At 45.6% G+C, this 22,815-nt stretch overlaps 1 long non-coding RNA gene across 1 annotated transcript in view; it reads left to right on the top strand.

Moving 5' to 3' along the window:
* The window catches only part of LOC138366899 (uncharacterized), a 324,996-nt gene extending 305,104 nt beyond the window's left edge, over positions 1-19,892 (top strand). The window contains exon 3 of the long non-coding RNA XR_011229242.1: positions 19,713-19,892. This is a non-coding gene — a long non-coding RNA (uncharacterized lncRNA). The remainder of the gene's footprint in view (positions 1-19,712) is intronic.
* Positions 19,893-22,815: the final 2,923 nt, after the last annotated feature.

Genomic DNA, 22,815 nt, shown 5'->3' with positions numbered 1-22,815 from the left:
TGGTGTGGGAGGTCTAGCTGGTGTGGGAGGTCTGGCTGGTGTGGGAGGTCTGGCTGGTGTGCCAGGTCTGGCTGGTGTGCCAGGTCTGGCTGGTGTGGGGGGTCTGGTTGGTGTGGGGGGTCTGGCTGTTGAGGGAGGTCTGGCTGGTGTGGGAGGTCTGGCTGGTGTGGGAGGTCTGGCTGGTGTGGGAGGTCTGGCTGGTGTGGGAGGTCTGACTGGTGTGGGAGGTCTGGTAGGTGTGGGAGGTCTGGTAGGTGTGTGGGTCTGGTAGGTGTGGGGGGTCTGGCTGGTGTGGGAGGTCTGGCTGGTGTGGGAGGTATGGCTGGTGTGGGGGGTTTGGCAGGTGTGGGAGGTCTGGCTGGTGTGGGAGGTCTGGTAGGTGTGGGGGGTCTGGCTGGTGTGGGAGGTCTGGCTGGTGTGGGAGGTCTGGCTGGTGTGGGAGGTCTGGCTGGTGTGGGAGGTCTGGCTGGTGTGGGAGGTCTGGCTGGTGTGGGAGGTCTGGCTGGTGTGGGAGGTCTGGCTGGTGTGGGGGGTCTGGTAGGTGTGGGGGTCTGTCTGGTGTGGGAGGTCTGGCTGGTGTGGGAGGTCTGGCTGGGGTGGGAGGTCTGGCTGGTGTGGGAGGTCTGGCTGGTGTGGGAGGTCTGGCTGGTGTGGGAGGTCTGGCTGGTGTGGGAGGTCTGGCTGGTGTGGGAGATCTAGCTGGTGTGGGAGGTCTGGTTGGTGTGGGAGGTCTGGCTGGTGTGGGAGGTCTAGCTGGTGTGGGAGGTCTGGCTGGTGTGGGAGGTCTGGCTGGTGTGGGAGGTCTGACTGGTGTGGGAGGTCTGGTAGGTGTGGGAGGTCTGGTAGGTGTGTGGGTCTGGTAGGTGTGGGGGGTCTGGCTGGTGTGGGAGGTCTGGCTGGTGTGGGAGGTCTGGCTGGTGTGGGGGGTCTGGCAGGTGTGGGGGGTCTGGCTGTTGAGGGAGGTCTGGCTGGTGTGGGAGGTCTGGCTGGTGTGGGAGGTCTGGCTGGTGTGGGAGGTCTGGCTGGTGTGGGGGGTCTGGTAGGTGTGGGGGGTCTGGCTGGTGTGGGAGGTCTGGCTGGTGTGGGAGGTCTGGCTGGTGTGGGAGGTCTGGCTGGTGTGGGGGGTCTGGCTGGTGTGGGAGGTCTGGCTGGTGTGGGAGGTCTGGCTGGTGTGGGAGGTCTGGCTGGTGTGGGAGGTCTGGCTGGTGTGGGAGGTCTGGCTGGTGTGGGAGGTCTGGTAGGTGTGGGAGGTCTGGTAGGTGTGTGGGTCTGGTAGGTGTGGGGGGTCTGGCTGGTGTGGGAGGTCTGGCTGGTGTGGGAGGTATGGCTGGTGTGGGGGGTCTGGCAGGTGTGGGAGGTCTGGCTGGTGTGGGAGGTCTGGTAGGTGTGGGGGGTCTGGCTGGTGTGGGAGGTCTGGCTGGTGTGGGAGGTCTGGCTGGTGTGGGAGGTCTGGCTGGTGTGGGAGGTCTGGCTGGTGTGGGGGGTCTGGTAGGTGTGGGGGGTCTGGCTGGTGTGGGAGGTCTGGCTGGTGTGGGAGGTCTGGCTGGTGTGGCAGGTCTTGCTGGTGTGGGAGGTCTGGCTGGTGTGGGAGGTCTGGTAGGTGTGGGGGGTCTGGTAGGTGTGGGGGGTCTGGTAGGTGTGGGAGGTCTGGCTGGTGTGGGAGGTCTGGCTGGTCAACCATCATCACTACCTCACTACTCACAATCATCATCACTACCTCGCCATCATCATCACTACCTCACCATCATCATCACTACCTCACCATCATCATCACTACTCACCATCATCACTACCACAATACTCACCATCATCATCACTACCACAATACTCACGATCAACATCAATAACCACACTACTTAGCAACACCATCACTACCTCACTACTCACCATCATCATCACTACCACACTACTCACCATCATCATCACTACCTCACTACTCACCATCATCATCACTACCTCACTACTCACTATCATCATCACTACCACACTACTCACCATCATCACTACCACACTATTCACTATCATCATCACTACCTCACTACTCACCATCATCACTACCACACTACTCACTATCATCACTTCTCACCATCAGCATCACTATCTCACTATCATCATCACTACCACACTACTCACCATCATCATCACTACCACACTATTCACTATCATCATCACTACCTCACTACTCACCATCAACATCACTACCACACTACTCACCATCATCATCACTACCGCACTACTCACTATCATCATCACTACCTCACTACTCACCATCATCACTACCTCACTACTCACTATCATCATCACTACTCACCATCATCATCACTACCACACTATTCACTATCATTATCACTACCACACTACTCACCATCATCATCACTACCACACTATCATCACTACCTCACTACTCACTATCATCATCACTACCTCACTATCATAATCACTACCACACTACTCACCATCATCATCACTACCACACTATTCACTATCATCACTACTCACTATCATCACTTCTCACAATCATCATCACTACCACACTATTCACCATCATCACTACTACACTACTCACTATCATCATCACTACCACACTATTCACTATCATCATCACTACCACACTACTCACCATCATCATCTTTACCTCACTACTCACCATCATCATCACTACATCACTATCATCATCACTACCACACTACTCACCATCATCATCACTACCCCACTACTCACCATCATCATCACTACCTCACTACTCACCATCATCATCACTACCTCACTACTCACTATCATCATCACTACCTCACTACTCACCATCATCACTACCACACTACTCACTATCATCACTTCTCACCATCATCATCAATACCTCACTACTCACTATCATCATCACTACCACACTATTCACCATCATCATCACTACCACACTTCACTATCATCATCACTACCACACTACTCACCATCATCATCACTACCTCACTACTCACCATCATCATCACTACCACACTACTCAACATCATCATCACTACCTCACTACTCACCATCATCATCACTACCACACTACTCACCATCATCATCACTACCACACTTCACTATCATCATCACTACTCACCATCATCCTCACTACCACACTTCACCATCATCATCACTACCACACTACTCACCATCATCATCACTACCACACTTCACCATCATCATCACTACCTCACTACTCACTATCATCATCACTACCACACTATTCACTATCATCATCACTACCACACTACTCACCATCATCATCACTACCTCACTACTCACCATCATCACTACTCACTATCACTACCACACTACTCACCGAGTAGTGTGGTAGTGATGATGATAGTGAGTAGTGTGGTAGTGATGATGGTGAGTAGTGTGGTAGTGATGATGTTTATGAGTAGTGTGGTAGTGATGATGGTGGGTAGTAATAATGGTGAGTAGTGATGATGATGATGATGGTGAGTAGTGAGGAAGTGATGATGTTAGCGAGTAGTGAGGAAATGATGATGGTGGTGAGTAGAGAAGTAGTGATGATGATGGTGAGTAGTGAGGTAGTGATGATGGTGAGTAGTGTGGTAGTGATGGTGAGTAGTGAGGTAGTGATGATGATGGTGAGTAGTGAGGTAATGATGATGATGGTGAGTAGTGTGGTAGTGATGATGTTAGTGAGTAGTGAAGTATATATATAGGTAAGGTTACATTAGGTTAGGTTAGGTTTAATTAGGTTAGATTAGTTTAGGCTAAGAAATAGGCTATTTTTGTTGAAATAGAAATAGGGCAGTAATTGTTGGTAGCGTTTCCTATCACCGAATACATCTATTCACCTAACAGTAAATAGGTATCCAGGAGTTAGTTACGTTAGGTTAGCTTAGATTAGGTTATGTTTGTTTTGACTAGGAAATAGGCTAGGTTTGCAGGTTAAGTTAGGTTAGTTTAGGCTAGGTTTGTAGAAATAGAAATAGAAAAAGGGCTGTAATTGTTGATAGCCTATCTAACCTAACCAAGGAACCTAACCAACCAACCTAACCAAGCAACCTAACCAAGCAACCTAACCAACCAACCTAACCAAGGAACCTAATCAACCAACCTAACCAAGCAACCTAACCAACCAACCTAACCTAACTCAACCAACCCAACTAACCTAATCAACCAACCAACCTAACCTAACCAACCAACCTAACCAACGTAACCAACCAACCTAACCAACCAACCTAACCAATGTAACCAACCAACCTATCCAATGTAACCAACCAACCTAACCAACCTAACCAACCAACCTAACCAATGTAACCAACCTAAGCAACCAACCTAAGCAACCAACCTAAGCAACCTAACCTAACCAACCAACCAACCTAACCAACCTAACAAACCAACCTAACTAACCAACCAACCAACCTAACCAACCAACCTAAGCTATCTAAGCTAACCAACCAACCTATCCAACCAACCTTAGCTATCTAACCTAACCAACCAACCTAAGCTATCTAACCTAACCAAGCAACCTAAGCTATCTAACCTAACCAACCAACCCAACCAACCTAACCTAACCAACCAACCTAACCAACGTAACCAACCATCCTAACCAACGTAACCAACCATCCTAACCAACGTAACCAACCAACCTAACCAACGTAATAACGTAACCAACTTAACCTAACCAACCAACCTAACCTAACCAACCTAACCAACCAACCAACCTAACCAACGAACCTAACCAACCAACCAACCAACCAACCTAACTAACCAACCAACCTAATCAACCAACGTAACTAACCAACCTAACTAACCAACCAACCTAACCAACGTAAACTATCTAACCTAACCAACCAACCTAACTAACCTAACCAACCAACCTAAGCTATCTAACCTAACCAAGCAACCTAACCAACCAACCTAACCAAGCAACCTAATCAACCAACCTAACCAAGCAACCTAACCAAGCAACCTAACCAAGGAACCTAACCAATCAACCAATCTAAGCTATCTAACTAACCAACCTAACTAACCAACCAACCTAACCAACGTAAGCTATCTAACCTAACCAACCAACCTAACCAACCAACCTAACTAACCTAACCAACCAACCTAACCAACGTAACCAACCTAACCAACCAACCTAAGAAACCAACCTAAGCAACCAACCTAAGCAACCTAACCTAACCAATCTAACCTAACCAACCAACCTAACCATCCAACCAACCTAACCAACCTAACAAACCAACCTAACTAACCAACCAACCTAAGCTATCTAACCTAACCAACCAACCTATCCAACCAACCTTAGCTATCTAACCTAACCAACCAACCTAAGCTATCTAACCTAACCAACCAACCTAAGCTATCTAACCTAACCAACCAACCTAAGCTATCTAACCTAACTAAGCTACCTAAGCAACCAACCTAAGCAACCAACCTAAGCAACCAACCTAAGCAACCAACCTAAGCAACCAACCTAAGCAACCTAACCTAACCAACCTAACCTAACCAACCAACCTAACCAACCAACCAACCTAACAAACCAACCAACCTAACAAACCAACCTAACTAACCAACCAACCTAACCAACGTAACCAACCAACCTAACCAATGTAACCAACCTAAGCAACTAACCTAAGCAACCAACCTAAGCAACCTAACCTAACCAACCAACCAACCTAACCAACCAACCAACCTAACAAACCAACCTAACTAACCAACCAACCTAACCAACCAACCTAAGCTATCTAACCTAACCAACCAACCTATCCAACCAACCTTAGCTATCTAACCTAACCAACCAACCTAAGCTATCTAACCTAACCAACCAACTTAAGCTATCTAACCTAACCAACCAACCTAAGCTATCTAACCTAACCAAGCAACCTAACCAAGCTACCTAACCAACCAACCTAACCAAGCAACCTAACCAAGCAACCTAACCAACCAACCTAACCAAGCAACCTAACCAACCAACCTAACCAAAGAACCTAATCAACCAACCTATCCAAGCAACCTAACGAACCAACCTAACCTAACCTAACCAAAAAACCTAACCTAACCTAACCAACATAACCAACCATCCTAACCAACGTAACCAACCATCCTAACCAACGTAACCAACCAACGTAACCAACCTAACCTAACCTAACCAACCAACTAACCTAACCAACCAACCTAACCTAACCAACCAACCTAACCAACGTAACCAACCAACCTAACCAACCTAAGCAACCAACATAACCAACCAACCTAACCTAACCAACCTAACCTAACAAACCTAACCTAACCAAAAAATCCAAACCAACCTAACTAACCAACCAACCTAACCAAACAACCTAAGCTATCTAACCTATCCAACCAACCTATCCAACCAACCTAAGCTATCTAACCTAACCAACCAACCTAAGCTATCTAATTTAACCAACCAACCTAAGCTATCTAACCTAACCAAGCAGCCTAATCAACCAACCTAACCAAGCAACCTAACCAACCAACCTAACCTAACCAACCTAACCTAACCTAACCAACCAAACTAACCTAACCTAACCTAACCAACCAACCAACCAACCTAACCAACGTAACCAACCAACCTAACCAACGTAACCAACCATCCTAACCAACGTGACCAACCAACCAATGTAATAACGTAACCAACTTAACCTAACCAACCAACCTAACCAACCTAACCAAACCAACCTAAACAACCAACCTAACCAACCAACCTAACCAACCAACCAACCTAACTAACCAATCAACCTAATCAACCAACCTAAGCTATCTAACCAACCAACGTAACTAACCTAACCAACCAACCTAAGCTATCTAATCTAACCAAGCAACCTAACCAACCAACCTAACCAACCAACCTAACCAACCAACCTAACCAACCAACCAACCTAACCAACCTAAGCTATCTAACCAACCAACCTAACGAACCAACCTAACCAACCAACCAACCAACCAACGTAAGCTATCTAACCTAACCAACCAACCTAACCAATGTAACCAACGTAACCAACCTAACCTAACCAACCAACCAACCTAACCAACCAACCAACCTAACCAACCTAACCAACCAACCCAACCAACCAACCTTAGCTATCTAACCCAACCAACCAACCTAAGCTATCTAACCTAACCAACCAACCTAACCTAACCTAACCAACCAACCCAACCTAACCTAACCAACCAACCAACCTAACCAACCAACCTAACCAACCAACCAACCTAACCAACCTAAGCAATCTAACCTAACCAACCAACCTAACCAACCAACCTAACTAACCTAACCAACCAACTTAAGCTATCTAAACTAACCAACCAACCTAACCAACCAACCAACCTAACCAACCTAAGCAATCTAACCTAACCAACTAACCTAACCAACTATCTACTATTAAGCTAACCAACAACCTACAACAACCTACAACAACCTAACCAAGCAACCTAACCAACCAACCTATCCAACGTAACCAACCTAACCAACCAACCTAAGCAACCAACCTAAGCAACCTAACCTACCCAACCAACCTAAGCTATCTAACCTAACCAACCAACCTACGCTATCTAACCTATCCAACCAACCTAAGCAACCTAACCTAACCAACCAACATAACCAACCTAAGCTATCTATCCTAACCAACCAACCTAACCAACCAACCTAACCAACCAACCAACCAACCTAACCAATGTAACCAACCTAAGCAACCAACCTAAGCAACCAACCTAAGCAACCTAACCTAACCAACCAACCAACCTAACCAACCAACCAACCTAACAAACCAACCTAACTAACCAACCAACCTAACCAACCAACCTAAGCTATCTAACCTAACCAACCAACCTATCCAACCAACCTTAGCTATCTAACCTAACCAACCAACCTAAGCTATCTAACCTAACCAACCAACTTAAGCTATCTAACCTAACCAACCAACCTAAGCTATCTAACCTAACCAAGCAACCTAACCAAGCTACCTAACCAACCAACCTAACCAAGCAACCTAACCAAGCAACCTAACCAACCAACCTAACCAAGCAACCTAACCAACCAACCTAACCAAAGAACCTAATCAACCAACCTATCCAAGCAACCTAACGAACCAACCTAACCTAACCTAACCAACCAACCTAACCTAACCAACATAACCAACCATCCTAACCAACGTAACCAACCATCCTAACCAACGTAACCAACCAACGTAACCAACCTAACCTAACCTAACCAACCAACTAACCTAACCAACCAACCTAACCTAACCTAACCAACCAACCTAACCAACGTAACCAACCAACCTAACCAACCTAAGCAACCAACATAACCAACCAACCTAACCTAACCAACCTAACCTAACAAACCTAACCTAACCAACCAACCAAACCAACCTAACTAACCAACCAACCTAACCAAACAACCTAAGCTATCTAACCTATCCAACCAACCTATCCAACCAACCTAAGCTATCTAACCTAACCAACCAACCTAAGCTATCTAATTTAACCAACCAACCTAAGCTATCTAACCTAACCAAGCAGCCTAATCAACCAACCTAACCAAGCAACCTAACCAACCAACCTAACCTAACCAACCTAACCTAACCTAACCAACCAAACTAACCTAACCTAACCTAACCAACCAACCAACCAACCTAACCAACGTAACCAACCAACCTAACCAACGTAACCAACCATCCTAACCAACGTGACCAACCAACCAATGTAATAACGTAACCAACTTAACCTAACCAACCAACCTAACCAACCTAAACAACCAACCTAACCAACCAACCTAACCAACCAACCAACCTAACTAACCAATCAACCTAATCAACCAACCTAAGCTATCTAACCAACCAACGTAACTAACCTAACCAACCAACCTAAGCTATCTAATCTAACCAAGCAACCTAACCAACCAACCTAACCAACCAACCTAACCAAGGAACCTAACCAACCAACCAACCTAACCAACCTAAGCTATCTAACCAACCAACCTAACGAACCAACCTAACCAACCAACCAACCAACCAACGTAAGCTATCTAACCTAACCAACCAACCTAACCAATGTAACCAACGTAACCAACCTAACCTAACCAACCAACCAACCTAACCAACCAACCAACCTAACCAACCTAACCAACCAACCCAACCAACCAACCTTAGCTATCTAACCCAACCAACCAACCTAAGCTATCTAACCTAACCAACCAACCTAACCTAACCAACCAACCCAACCTAACCTAACCAACCAACCAACCTAACCAACCAACCTAACCAACCAACCAACCTAACCAACCTAAGCAATCTAACCTAACCAACCAACCTAACTAACCTAACCAACCAACTTAAGCTATCTAAACTAACCAACCAACCTAACCAACCTAAGCAATCTAACCTAACCAACTAACCTAACCAACTATCTACTATTAAGCTAACCAACAACCTACAACAACCTACAACAACCTAACCAAGCAACCTAACCAACCAACCTATCCAACGTAACCAACCTAACCAACCAACCTAAGCAACCAACCTAAGCAACCTAACCTACCCAACCAACCTAAGCTATCTAACCTAACCAACCAACCTACGCTATCTAACCTATCCAACCAACCTAAGCAACCTAAGCAACCAGCCTAAGCAACCTAACCTAACCAACCAACATAACCAACCTAAGCTATCTATCCTAACCAACCAACCTAACCAACCAACCAACCAACCTAACCAACGTAACCAACCAACCAACCTAACCAACGTAACCAACCAACCAACCTAACCAACGTAACCAACCAACCTAACTAACCTAACCAAGCAACCTAAGCAATGTAACCTAACCTGAGCAACCTAACCTGAGCAACCTAACCTGTAACAACCAACCTAATTTTGTTATTATATTATTATTATTATTATATTATTATTATTATTATTATATATTATATTATTATTATTATATATTATATTATTATATTATATATTATATTATATTATTATTATACAACTTTATTATATTATCAACTCCCTTCTTATTATCTGAGTCCATGAGTGTCCGTGTGCGTGTCCGTGTGAGTGTCCGTGTCCGTGTATCCAAGGGGTTTTGGGTCCAGGAAGCTATTTGTGTCGACCCAAATTGCCTCCCTTCTCCCCACCTGAAATCCAGGTGGATTGAAAGACCTGCCCGAGGTCAGTGGATCCAGGTATCCGTCCGTGGCCCCCCGGACTTCAACCCTTCCCCACATTCCAAGGAGTCGGTCAATCAATCTTCGGCTATCCAGAGAATCTATCGAAACTGATGCTCCTACAGGAGGGGACACACAGAGAAATCTGTGCCCTGTACTTGCAACCGTTCCGACAGGCTCGAACGCAGATCTATCCGGATTAGGAACTTGTTCTATCCGACTAGGCCACGCTGGAGTTGCCTTCTGAATCAAATTTGGCACTTGTATTTATATCTCATAGCAAGTTTAGTTAGTGTCTATTTATCAACAGTTGCAATGATTGAGATGTGAAGTTGTTAATTTGTGTTGACAGTTAGAAATACCTGACAGCTTTGTTTGATAAGGTTGCAGTCCCGTGAGGCAGTTTTATGAATGAATATTGGAGAATTTAGGCTAACTGACGTGTGTGTGTGTGTGTGTGTGTGTGTGTGTGTGTGTGTGTGTGTGTGTGTGTGTGTGTACTCACCTAGTTGTGTTTGCGGGGGTTGAGCTCTGGCTCTTTGGTCCCGCCTCTCAACCGTCAATCAACAGGTGTACAGATTCCTGAGCCTATTGGGCTCTATCATATCTACACTTGAAACTGTGTATGGAGTCAGCCTCCACCACATCACCTCCTAATGCATTCCATTTGTCAACCACTCTGACACTAAAAAAGTTCTTTCAAATATCTCTGTGGCTCATTTGGGCACTCAGTTTCCACCTGTGTCCCCTTGTGCTAAATAGACTGTCTTTATCTACCCTATCAATTCCCTTCAGAATCTTAAATGTGGTGATCATGTCCCCCCTAACTCTTCTGTCTTCCAGCGAAGTGAGGTTTAATTCCCGTAGTCTCTCCTCGTAGCTCATACCTCACAGCTCGGGTACTAGTCTGGTGGCAAACCTTTGAACCTTTTCCAGTTTAGTCTTATCCTTTACTAGATATGGACTCCATGCTGGGGCTGCATACTCCAGGTTTGGCCTGACTTATGTGGTATACAAAATTCTGAATGATTCTTTACACAAGTTTCTGAATGCCGTTCGTATGTTGGCCAGCCTGGCATATGCCGCTGATGTTATCCTCTTGATATGTGCTGCAGGAGACAGGTCTGGCGTGATATCAACCCCTAAGTCTTTTTCCTTCTTTGACTTCTGAAGAATTTCCTCTCCCCGATGATACCTTGTATCTGGCCTCCTGCTCCCTACACCTATCTCCATTACATTACATTTGGTTGGGTTAAACTCTAACAACCATTTGTTCGACCATTCCTTCAGCTTGTCTAGGTCTTCTTGAAACCTCAAACAGTCCTCTTCGGTTTTAATCCTTCTCATAATTTTAGCAGCGTCCGCAAACATTGAGAGAAATGAATCGATACCCTCCGGGAGATCATTTACATATATCAGAAACAAGATAGGACCGAGTACAGAGCCCTGTGGGACTCCACTGGTGACTTCACGCCAATCGGAGGTCTCACCCCCTCACCGTAACTCTCTGCTTCCTATTGCTTAGATACTCCCTTATCCACTGGAGCACCTTACCAGCTACACCTGCCTGTCTCTCCAGCTTATGTACCAGCCTCTTATGCGCACACACACACACACAGTGTTGGAAGACAGAAGAGTTAGGGGGGACATGATCACCACATTCAAGATTCTGAAGGGAATTGATAAGGTAGATAAAGACGGTCTATTTAGCACAAGGGGAACAAGCACAAGGGGACACAGGTGGAAACTGAGTGCCCAAATGAGCCACAGAGATATTTGAAAGAACTTTTTTAGTGTCAGAGTGGTTGACAAATGGAATGCATTAGGAGGTGATGTGGTGGAGGCTGACTCCATACACAGTTTCAAGTGTAGATATGATAGAGCCCAATAGGCTCAGGAATCTGTACACCTGTTGATTGACGGTTGAGAGGCGGGACCAAAGAGCCAGAGCTCAACCCCCGCAAACACAACTAGGTGAGTACACACACACACACACACACACACACACACAGGAAGCAGCCCGTAGCAGCTGTCTAACTCCCAGGTACCTATTTACTGCTAGGTAACAGAGGCATTCAGGGTAAAAGAAACTCTGCCCATCGTTTCTCGCCGGCGCCCGGGATCGAACCCGTAACCACACGATCACGTGTCCAGCGTGCTGTCCACTCGGCCACCGGCTGTGTGTGTGTGCGTATGGGCGTTAATCTACGACTCTAATATGACTCACTGGCTGCTGGCGTCATCCAAAAGGCTGACTCACTTAAGGCTGAACTGGACACCGTCCATCCAAGACTTAGTAAAGACTGTCTTAGTGATCTTAAAGACCCCCTCCCCCCCGCAGGTCCAGGCTGAGGGCAACACAGCTCGTGGCAGATGCAACAGCATAAAACCATCTTAGTATAATTGTTTGCAACATTGCCATGAGTTTAGCAACACTGTTTTACCCATTCACATGCATTTTGAACCCCATTGCCATACTTTTTTTACCCTATTGCCATACTTTTTTTACCCTATTGCCATACTTTTTTACCCTATTGCCATACTTGTTTACCCTATTGCCATATTTTTTTTACCCTATTGCCATACTTGTTTACCCTATTGCCATACTTTTTTTTACCCTATTGCCATACTTGTTTACTCTATTGCCATACTTTTTTTTACCCTATTGCCATACTTTTTTTACCCTATTGCCATACTTTTTTTACCCTATTGCCATACTTTTTTACCCCCATTGCCATACTTTTTTCCCCATTGCCATGCATAATAATCATTGCTTAAAAACATGTATTTGAAGGAAATTAAGACTTAATTATTGGTAGCATTTGCAAGTAAAAGGTTATACAAAACAAATAATAGGGTGAAAGACAGACTGTTTTAGCGTGAAGAAACAGCTTCAGCGTCAAGAAACAAAAACAGCTTCAGCGTCAAGAAACAAAAACAGCTTCAGCGTCAAGAAACAAAAACAGCTTCAGCGTCAAGAAACAAAAACAGCTTCAGCGTCAAGAAACAAAAACAGCTTCAGCGTCAAGAAATAAAGACAGCTTCAGCGTCAAGAAACAAAGACAGCTTCAGCGTCAAGAAACAAAGACAGCTTCAGCGTCAAGAAACAAAAACAGCTTCAGCGTCAAGAAACAAAGACAGCTTCAGCGTCAAGAAACAAAAACAGCTTTAACATGAAGGAACAAAAACAGCTTTAGCATGAAGGAACAAAAACAGCTTTAGCATGAAGGAACAAAAACAGCTTTAGCATGAAGGAACAAAAACAGCTTTAGCATGAAGGAACAAAGACAGCTTTAGCATGAAGGAACAAAAACAGCTTCAGCGCCAAGAAACAAAAACAGCTTTAACATGAAGGAACAAAAACAGCTTCAGCGTCAAGAAACAAAGACAGCTTTAACATGAAGGAACAAAAACAGCTTCAGCGCCAAGAAACAAAGACAGCTTTAACATGAAGGAACAAAAACAGCTTCAGCGCCAAGAAACAAAGACAGCTTTAACATGAAGGAACAAAAACAGCTTCAGCGCCAAGAAACAAAGACAGCTTTAACATGAAGGAACAAAAACAGCTTCAGCGCCAAGAAACAAAGACAGCTTTAACATGAAGGAACAAAAACAGCTTCAGCGCCAAGAAACAAAGACAGCTTTAACATGAAGGAACAAAAACTGCTTCAGCGCCAAGAAACAAAGACAGCTTTAACATGAAGGAACAAAAACAGCTTCAGCGCCAAGAAACAAAGACAGCTATAACATGAAGGAACAAAAACAGCTTCAGCGTCAAGAAACAAAGACAGCTTTAACATGAAGGAACAAAAACAGCTTCAGCGTGAAGAGTGAAAGAGATAGAGGCCCCAAGAGACTCCACACCTTAAAATATATACAAGATAAAGTTTAAAATACAACTGTAGCTCTTCCAAACCACTTTTATTTTGGTGTAGTGGCTAAACTGTATGAACCAAACCCAACAATATTAGAAGCATGGACACCAACACCCAAATAGAGCAAGTCCAGTATACTTGTGGTCACCTTAAGAACCTTGCAGATAGGCCTTAGGCCTTAAAGACAAGCGTCAATGTAAGGATGACATGTGCAGCCACAGATGTACTTGTAGCAGACATGGAGAATGTCTCCAGTAGCCTCTTCCCCCTCACAACACTATTCTAACAACTCCGCCCAATGAACTTTTCAAAATAATTAGTTCTACCCTTGCCCATTTTCCCTCATAAAAAGGCTTAGTTATCTCATCAGAAGTAACAAGACTTTTCATAATGTTGTACTTAGAATCTATAGACTATAAATTACTCATTACTTTACTCCGTGTCATAGAAAACGGCGTGAAGGTTTGTGGGTGCCTACCATTTGCATAAACAGCAAACCAATTTCGTTTTTTGCTGGTCCTGTTGATTCTTTCTAATTTTCAATTGCTTTCCTTATTTGCAATAAATTATTATTTTGGTGGATATGTTGAGATTACTGAGCTGTCTGTCATGAGTGTGGGGAGGGGGGGGAGGGAGGAGCTGGGCCGCCTACAGCCACTCCGACTGTCTCACCACGCGGCTGTTAAAGGCTTTGTCTCAGGTTAGTGTGGGTCACCCAGGTGTGGGAGGAGACACAGGTGTGGGTGTTGGTGCAGGTGTGGGAGACCATGTAGGTGTGGAGGACCACAGATACTAGGGGGGGGGGGAAATGACGATAATGTGTGAGATGATGGGTGTGGCATGTGATATTGGTACACATGAGGCTGGGTGTTTAGAAATATGTGGTTTTGGGGGGTGAGTGAGAGTGAGTGAACTGTGAGGGTGAGAGTGAGTGAACTGTAAGAGGGCTCAGTGAGAGTGAGTGACTGTGAGAGAGGGTGAGTGAGAGTGAGTGAACTGTGAGGGTGAGAGTGAGTGACTGTGAGAGAGGGTGAGTGAGAGTGATTGGACTGTAAGAGAGGGTGAGTGAGAGTGAATGGACTGTGAGAGGGGTGAGTGAGTGGGGGGAGGTTGGTGTGAAATGTCAGCAGGTGAGAGGGTCCACAGTAGTTTCCCCTCACCCCCTCCCCTTCCCCCTCATCCACCTACACTTTCATCCTCATCCACCTGCCTCTTCACTCCAGGACCCCCCCCACTCATCTGCCATCTGATACCAGTGGCACTCACCTCCCCCCCCCTACATCTGAGTGCCTCACACACACTTGTATGCCGCTAGCAGGTGTGTGTGTGTGACGTGTGTATGAAGCCCTCATGTATGCTGCCCTCATGTCTATGCTTCCCATATGAGTATGCTGCACAGGCACATGTGCAGTCTGCGAGCCTGTGTCACCCACGCTCCTATGCCTCATGACACTCGTGAGGTACACATACACACACACACTCTTATTTGGCCAACACACTCATGCCGCCCACTTACTCATGCCGCCCACGTACTCATGCCGCCCATGGACTCGTAGCACCGCCAAACCCATGAGTGTTCATCAATAAACACTCGGGCGTAATAGACGCATTCCAGCACATATGTACGTCCGCACATATGTACGCCCACACGTACACACTGGGAAGCATACACGAACCGCCCTCTCAGACCACCTCGGTAGTTATCTAAGTATTTGCGATGGTCCGAAAGCATATTACGGTTTCAGTGATAGCCTACTGACAAACAGGGAAATGAACCTTTGTCCTAAACAGAAATTATTCTCATGTTATACATTTATTGTAATATAAATCCAGACGGGACACCACGAGCGAAGCTCTCGTCATGTAAGTACATTTAGGTAGTTACGCACACACACATATATGTAAACAAAACACATAGCCTGTTATACAGGAATTGTAGGTTTATATCTACAGATGACTGGAAGGAAAAGAGACCACGTGGTTTAAGCTGTATATATGTTGTTGTTGTTGAGTTAGGGGCGACGACGATCGTGGGATCGGATGCGCCCCGGCGTACCCGTGAAGGGTGAATCGCAGAAAAGCCAGAAGAGGCGAAACGCCAAGCCAAAACGCGAAACGAGTGGCGCCAAGCACTAGAAACTAATATGCCACACGGCAAAGCTACGCACAAAGGGAGAGGCAGAAGCACATATTAGAACAGGGCAAACAAACAGCCAGAAGGGCACACAGCATGTCAGAGCAAATACACAAGAAATCAGAGCACAAACTTGCCCGGGAACTTGGCCCGCGGGAACCTTACATTGAACGCCTCCCAGAGCACCCATTGCCAAGGGTCTCGTCCATCCACCGGGGACGCAATAACATCCGGAACCGGGGCAACAAACACCTGCAAACTGGGGACCCAGATGGTAGTACTCTTGAGGCGAGAAGTCGCTACTCGCCCCCACAGGAAGGGAACTTGCCCCCCACGAAAGCACTCCGGTCCGTCAGACAGCAGTAACTCGGCAATCTTCGACCAGTGACCCGGTGGCATCACAGACGCCGGCAACACGTCCCCCAGGGCCCCAACGCGCACCCGCACCACAGGGGTACCCGCGGCCCCGGGCACACCACCAGACGACAGCAGGGAACCCGGACGGCGCGCGTCCTTCCGTAACGTCACCACCAGGCCACGCCCAGCACCAGAGTCCACACCATCCCTGGCAGCGGAAGCCACCACCCCCCACTGTGGAGAGTCCCCCGGCGGAGAAAGAACCGAAGGCACGTCCGAGACACAGGCACCAGCACCGGCAGGAACATGGACCTCCGCCACCACGAACCGCGGAGACATCGACCCATCCGTACCTACACTGTCAACACCCGAAGCCCCACAGTCACTGAAGTCACCAACGTAGGCCCAGGAAGAAGACGAACGCCGGGAACGTTTGGGCACCGGCCGGATATCGTCCGAGCCGGTAAGTGACCCAGAAACACGGGTACCACGAGCCGAAGGAACCGACGCCAGGACGGCAGCAGCCTCTACCACAGGGGGAACCGGGCCACACACAGCAGGAGGCTCCGCAGCTACCCCAGCACCAAGCACATCCGGGACCCGTGTCACGGACACAGGGCCAGGCGCAGCATCAGAAGACGAGGGAGAAGACAGCGACGTCACACAGGGAGCTCCAGGAAGGCCCACGGGAGCAGCTGGGACAGCGACAGGATCAGGCAGACCAACCGACGGTACCTCAAGAACTGGAGGAGGGACGACAACAACCGGAGGAGGGACGACAACAACCGGAGGAACGGCAGGCGCCGCCGGGGAAGCTGCAGCAGCAAACAGGACGCGCACCACCTCATCAACATCACCGGAGACTGCTGCCAGAGGGAGCGGCGGGAAATCCTCGTCGCGGAACAAGTTGACAGGAGCAGCAGGGGCCTCAGAGCACCCGGCAGCCTGATGCCCCAACAGGCCACACCGGAAACAGGTACGAGGCTGCCGGGCATAATACACCCGGACGTAGTACCCCATAAGCCGGACAGAAGAAGGTATATCCGACCGCAGGCGCATCCCCAACGTGCGAATGTTTGTACGCCTCCCAGCATACCGCCCCGAGGAGAGCGTGTTCACCCGCACGCTGACAACAGTACCAAAACCCCCGAAGTAACGCCGGAGGAGGTCATCAGGGAACTCCAGAGGCGCACCATGGACACTGACATAAGTCAGGGCACCACTGCGGTCCGAAATCGCCACAGAGCCGGCATCATCTGGCAACGGCAACGTACGCCCCCCCCCGTACCGACGGAGGAAGTCCCGGTACTCGTCCTCCCCCACGAACTATAACAACCCGATGGGCCGTAACTAGCTCCACACCGTAAACAGCTTCCACCGGGACACGAAGCATGTCACACATCACCATCTCGATGGTCGGATAACCAGCCTTACAAGTGAACTCCAGGCCCACGGAGTTCACACGCTGAACAGGAGGAAGATGGCCCCCCATGTCAGAACTGCCACGTCAACGCAGCCAGGCAGGCAACAAAACTGGTAGGGCAGGGACGCCCACACCACCTGACGACCAAAACAGCAAACAACTCCAACAGCCACGGAGGGTCGGTAAACGTCCTCACTCCACGGCTGCTAGCAGTCGACCTAAGCTGTATATATAGAACAGATCCACGAGGCTTCCTCTTCTAACAACAACAACAACAACTGCAATCCGAGCTGTTTTCGACACTATAGGCGTCTGAATCCAAACATGAGAAAATCCACATTCTCATAAGAACACTAAGATATAACCACTATTCAAGAAAGACAACATGATCCTAAAGAAAGGAATAATAACTGCATACCGCTAAATATTATCTATAAAAATTAAGAATAGCGTGTCGAAAATATAAATATTTCACGAATCCGGTGTAGACGGCTACTTGTCTCACGAACACCGGGGGAGACGACGCTAGCCAGAGAGATTGTAAATATTGCCAAGCGAAGACGTCCCTTGTGCTTAAACGGAAGTTTATAAGCCAGAAACTATTAATATTAATTTTGTAACAACTGCTTGTGCCTCGTTATTGTTATTAAGGTGTAGGATTGTTTATAATAATAGAGAAGAGGAGAAGCAGTGACAACAAAAAGCATAAACGCAATGCATCAAGCCTATACTGACGCCTTCACTGTCGCCATCAGTCCCGTCTCTGTTTACACCACATAAATCCTAATGTTTACACCACATAAATCCTAATGTTTACACCACATAAATCCTAATGTTTACACCACATAAATCCTAATGTTTACACCACATAAATCCTAATGTTTACACCACATAAATCCTAATGTTTACACCACATAAATCCTAATGTGTACACCACATAAATCCTAATGTTTACACCACATAAATGCTAATGTTTACACCACATAAATCCTAATGTTTACACCACATAAATCCTAATGTTTACACCACATAAATCCTAATGTTTACACCACATAAATCCTAATGTTTACACCACATAAATCCTAATGTTTACACCACATAAATCCTAATGTTTACACCACATAAATCCTAATGTTTACACCACATAAATCCTAATGTTTACACCACATAAATCCTAATGTGTACACCACATAGATCCTAATGCGTACACCACATAAATCCTAATGTTTACACCACATTAATCCAAATGTTTACTCCACATAAATCCAAATGTTTACTCCACATAAATCCAAATGTTTACTCCACATAAATCCTAATGTGTACACCACATAAATCCTAATGTTTACACCACATAAATCTTAAATAGTCACAGTTTAGCTTTTTGGAATCCTATTTAATTCTTACCAAAAACACTAACCCTCTAAAAAACAATGAAAGTAGTTAAGACGAGGGCTGTCGAGCCCAAAGTAATCAAAATATAAAATTTAAGCTATTTAAATTTGTGTATATATATATATATATATATATATATAAATATATATACATATATATATATATATATATATATATATATATATATATATATATACATATATATATATATATATATATATATATATATATATATATATATATATATATATATATATATACTTAGTGATAAATAAGCTAGGCCGAAGCTTATAATAAAAATGGCAGTACCTAATTACGGCACACATTTGTATTATTATCAAAGAGTGCTAATGCGAGGTTACATTCCAGGCTGGTGAATGGTGTGCACATCAGCCGCTGCAAGTAACCCATTATAACTCCTCTAGAAAGAAGCCTGGTACTCGACACGCCGGGCCTGACTTCATCAACTACAACAGTTAAGACTCGACCAATTATTGTAATGTTATTTTGTAATTTTTGTATTGGTTTAATTTTTTTATATCGAGGGTAAATACCACATTAATTTTGGCCGTTTGGGTTGACAACCAAAACTCCAGGATAATATAAATATATATATATATATATATATATATATATATATATATATATATATATATATATATATATATATATAATATATATATAACCCCCCTAAAAAACACTTCGGAGCTGATCAAGCAGGTGGGGCGGCCAACCACAGGGAAACAGCAAAATCACTCAAGTACAGGCGACTGGAAGGTCAATACCTCTTTGTTCCCATAGCGTCTGAGACGCATGGCTCCTGGGGCAAGAGTGCCTTGGGATTTCTCAAGGAATTGGGTTCCAAGCTCATTGACGTCACCAGAGACCCAAGGGCTTCCAGTTTTTTATTTCAGCGTCTCAGTGTGGCGATCCAGAGGGGAAATGCTTGCTGCGTCCTCGGTTCCTGTCCAGAAGCAGAGGAGCTTCAAGAGATCCATAACCTTAAGGCATTTGTCTTGTATGTTTGTAACCTTTAAATACACAATAAAGGAAAAAAAAAAAAAAAAAAGGGAAGGGGGTGGTAGGAGAAAAGCACACAGAAACTGTATTGGAGGGGACCTACATTCCCTCCAATGCCTGATGTGTGGTTTCCTCCGAGGCTATGTGTCCCCCTTCTTCCAGCCAGAGGTGGTACTCCCTTCCCTATTATTAAAAAAAAAAAATATATATATATTAGTATATTTTGGTAGCAGTCTTTCCTGTAGACATATATTATTAAATATGACCGAAAAAGTAAGATTAATAATTCTAACACGAATTTTCTCAATCTTTCGTACATTTCTTTTCACTGTTGGAGGTAAATCAAAAATCAATTCTCCAAAATTCATTTTTATTTCTAGTCTGACGCGACACGAGCGCGTTTCGTAAAACTTATTACATTTTCAAAGACTTTAGTTCACAAATACACAACTGAATAGAACTTACGCATCTCCGATTTTATATCTACATTTGAGTGAGGTGGAAGGGGTGATGTGGCATTAACACAAGACAGAACAAGAGGTGGCATTAATAGGGTATTAATTTCATCAACACAAGACAGAACACGAAACAATGGGTATTGAATAGACGTGTTTGTAGAAAGCCTATTGGTCCATATTTCTTGATGCTTCTATATTGGAGCGAAGTCTTGAGGTGGGTAGAATATAGTTGTGCATTAATTAGCTGTTGATTGCTGGTGTTGACTTCTTGATGTGTAGTGCCTCGCAAACGTCAAGCCGCCTGCTATCACTGTATCTATCGATGATTTCTGTGTTGTTTACTAGGATTTCTCTGGCGATGGTTTGGTTGTGGGAAGAGATTATATGTTCCTTAATAGAGCCCTGTTGCTTATGCATCGTTAAACGCCTAGAAAGAGATGTTGTTGTCTTGCCTATATACTGGTTTTTTTGGAGCTTACAGTCCCCAAGTGGGCATTTGAAGGCATAGACGACGTTGGTCTCTTTTAAAGTGTTCTGCTTTGTGTCTGGAGAGTTTCTCATGAGTAGGCTGTCCGTTTTTCTGGTTTTATAGTAAATCGTCAGTTGTACCCTCTGATTTTTGTCTGTAGGGATAACGTTTCTATTAACAATATCTTTCAGGACCCTTTCCTCCGTTTTATGAGCTGTGGAAAAGAAGTTCCTGTAAAATAGTCTAATAGGGGGTATAGGTGTTGTGTTAGTTATCTCTTCAGAGGTTGCATGGCGTTTCACTTTCCTTCTTATGATGTCTTCGACGAAACCATTGGAGAAGCCGTTGTTGACTAGGACCTGCCTTACCCTACAGAGTTCTTCGTCGACTTGCTTCCGTTCTGAGCTGTGGCTGAGAGCACGGTCGACATATGCGTTAACAACACTCCTCTTGTACCTGTCTGGGCAGTCGCTGTTGGCATTTAGGCACATTCCTATGTTCGTTTCCTTAGTGTAGACTGCAGTGTGGAAACCTCCGCTCTTTTCCATGACTGTTACATCTAGAAAGGGCAGTTTCCCATCCTTTTCCATCTCGTAAGTGAAACGCAGCACGGAACTCTGCTCAAATGCCTCCTTCAGCTCCTGCAGATGTCTGACATCAGGTACCTGTGTAAAAATGTCGTCAACATACCTGCAGTATATGGCCGGTTTCAAGTTCATGTCGACTAAGACTTTTTGCTCGATGGTACCCATGTAGAAGTTTGCAAACAGGACACCTAGGGGAGAACCCATGGCGACCCCATCTACTTGCTTATACATGTGCCCATCCGGGCTCAAGAAGGGTGCCTCTTTAGTACAAGCTTGGAGTAGTTTCCTCAGAATATTTTCTGGTATGTCAAGAGGAGTACAGGCTGGATCACGATACACTCTGTCGGCTATCATCCCGATTGTCTCGTCCACAGGTACGTTGGTAAACAGCGATTCTACGTCCAACGAGGCTCTTATCCCTGTGGCCCGTGTGCCCCGCAGTAAGTCAACAAATTCCTTTGGAGACTTCAGGCTGAAGGCGCAAGGAACATAAGGAGTCAGCAGGCCGTTGAGTCGCTTCGCCAGTCTGTACGTGGGTGTGGGTATCTGGCTAATGATTGGCCGAAGTGGGTTTCCAGGCTTGTGCGTCTTGACATTTCCATACGCATATCCAGGTTTATATTCCCCAATGATCTTTGGCAGGTGGAGTCCGGATTTCTTGGCGTTCACAGTTTCAAATCCGGACTCCACCTGCCAAAGATCATTGGGGAATATAAACCTGGATATGCGTATGGAAATGTCAAGACGTACAAGCCTGGAAACCCACTTCGGCCAATCATTAGCCAGATACCCACACCCACGTACAGACTGGCGAAGCGACTCAACGGCCTGCTGACTCCTTATGTTCCTTGCGCCTTCAGCCTGAAGTCTCCAAAGGAATTTGTTGACTTACTGCGGGGCACACGGGCCACAGGGATAAGAGCCTCGTTGGACGTAGA

This window comes from Procambarus clarkii, chromosome 2, assembly GCF_040958095.1.
Source record: "Procambarus clarkii isolate CNS0578487 chromosome 2, FALCON_Pclarkii_2.0, whole genome shotgun sequence".
Classification (NCBI taxonomy): Eukaryota; Metazoa; Arthropoda; class Malacostraca; order Decapoda; family Cambaridae; genus Procambarus; species Procambarus clarkii.
This window is presented reverse-complemented; position numbering and strand designations above follow the sequence as displayed.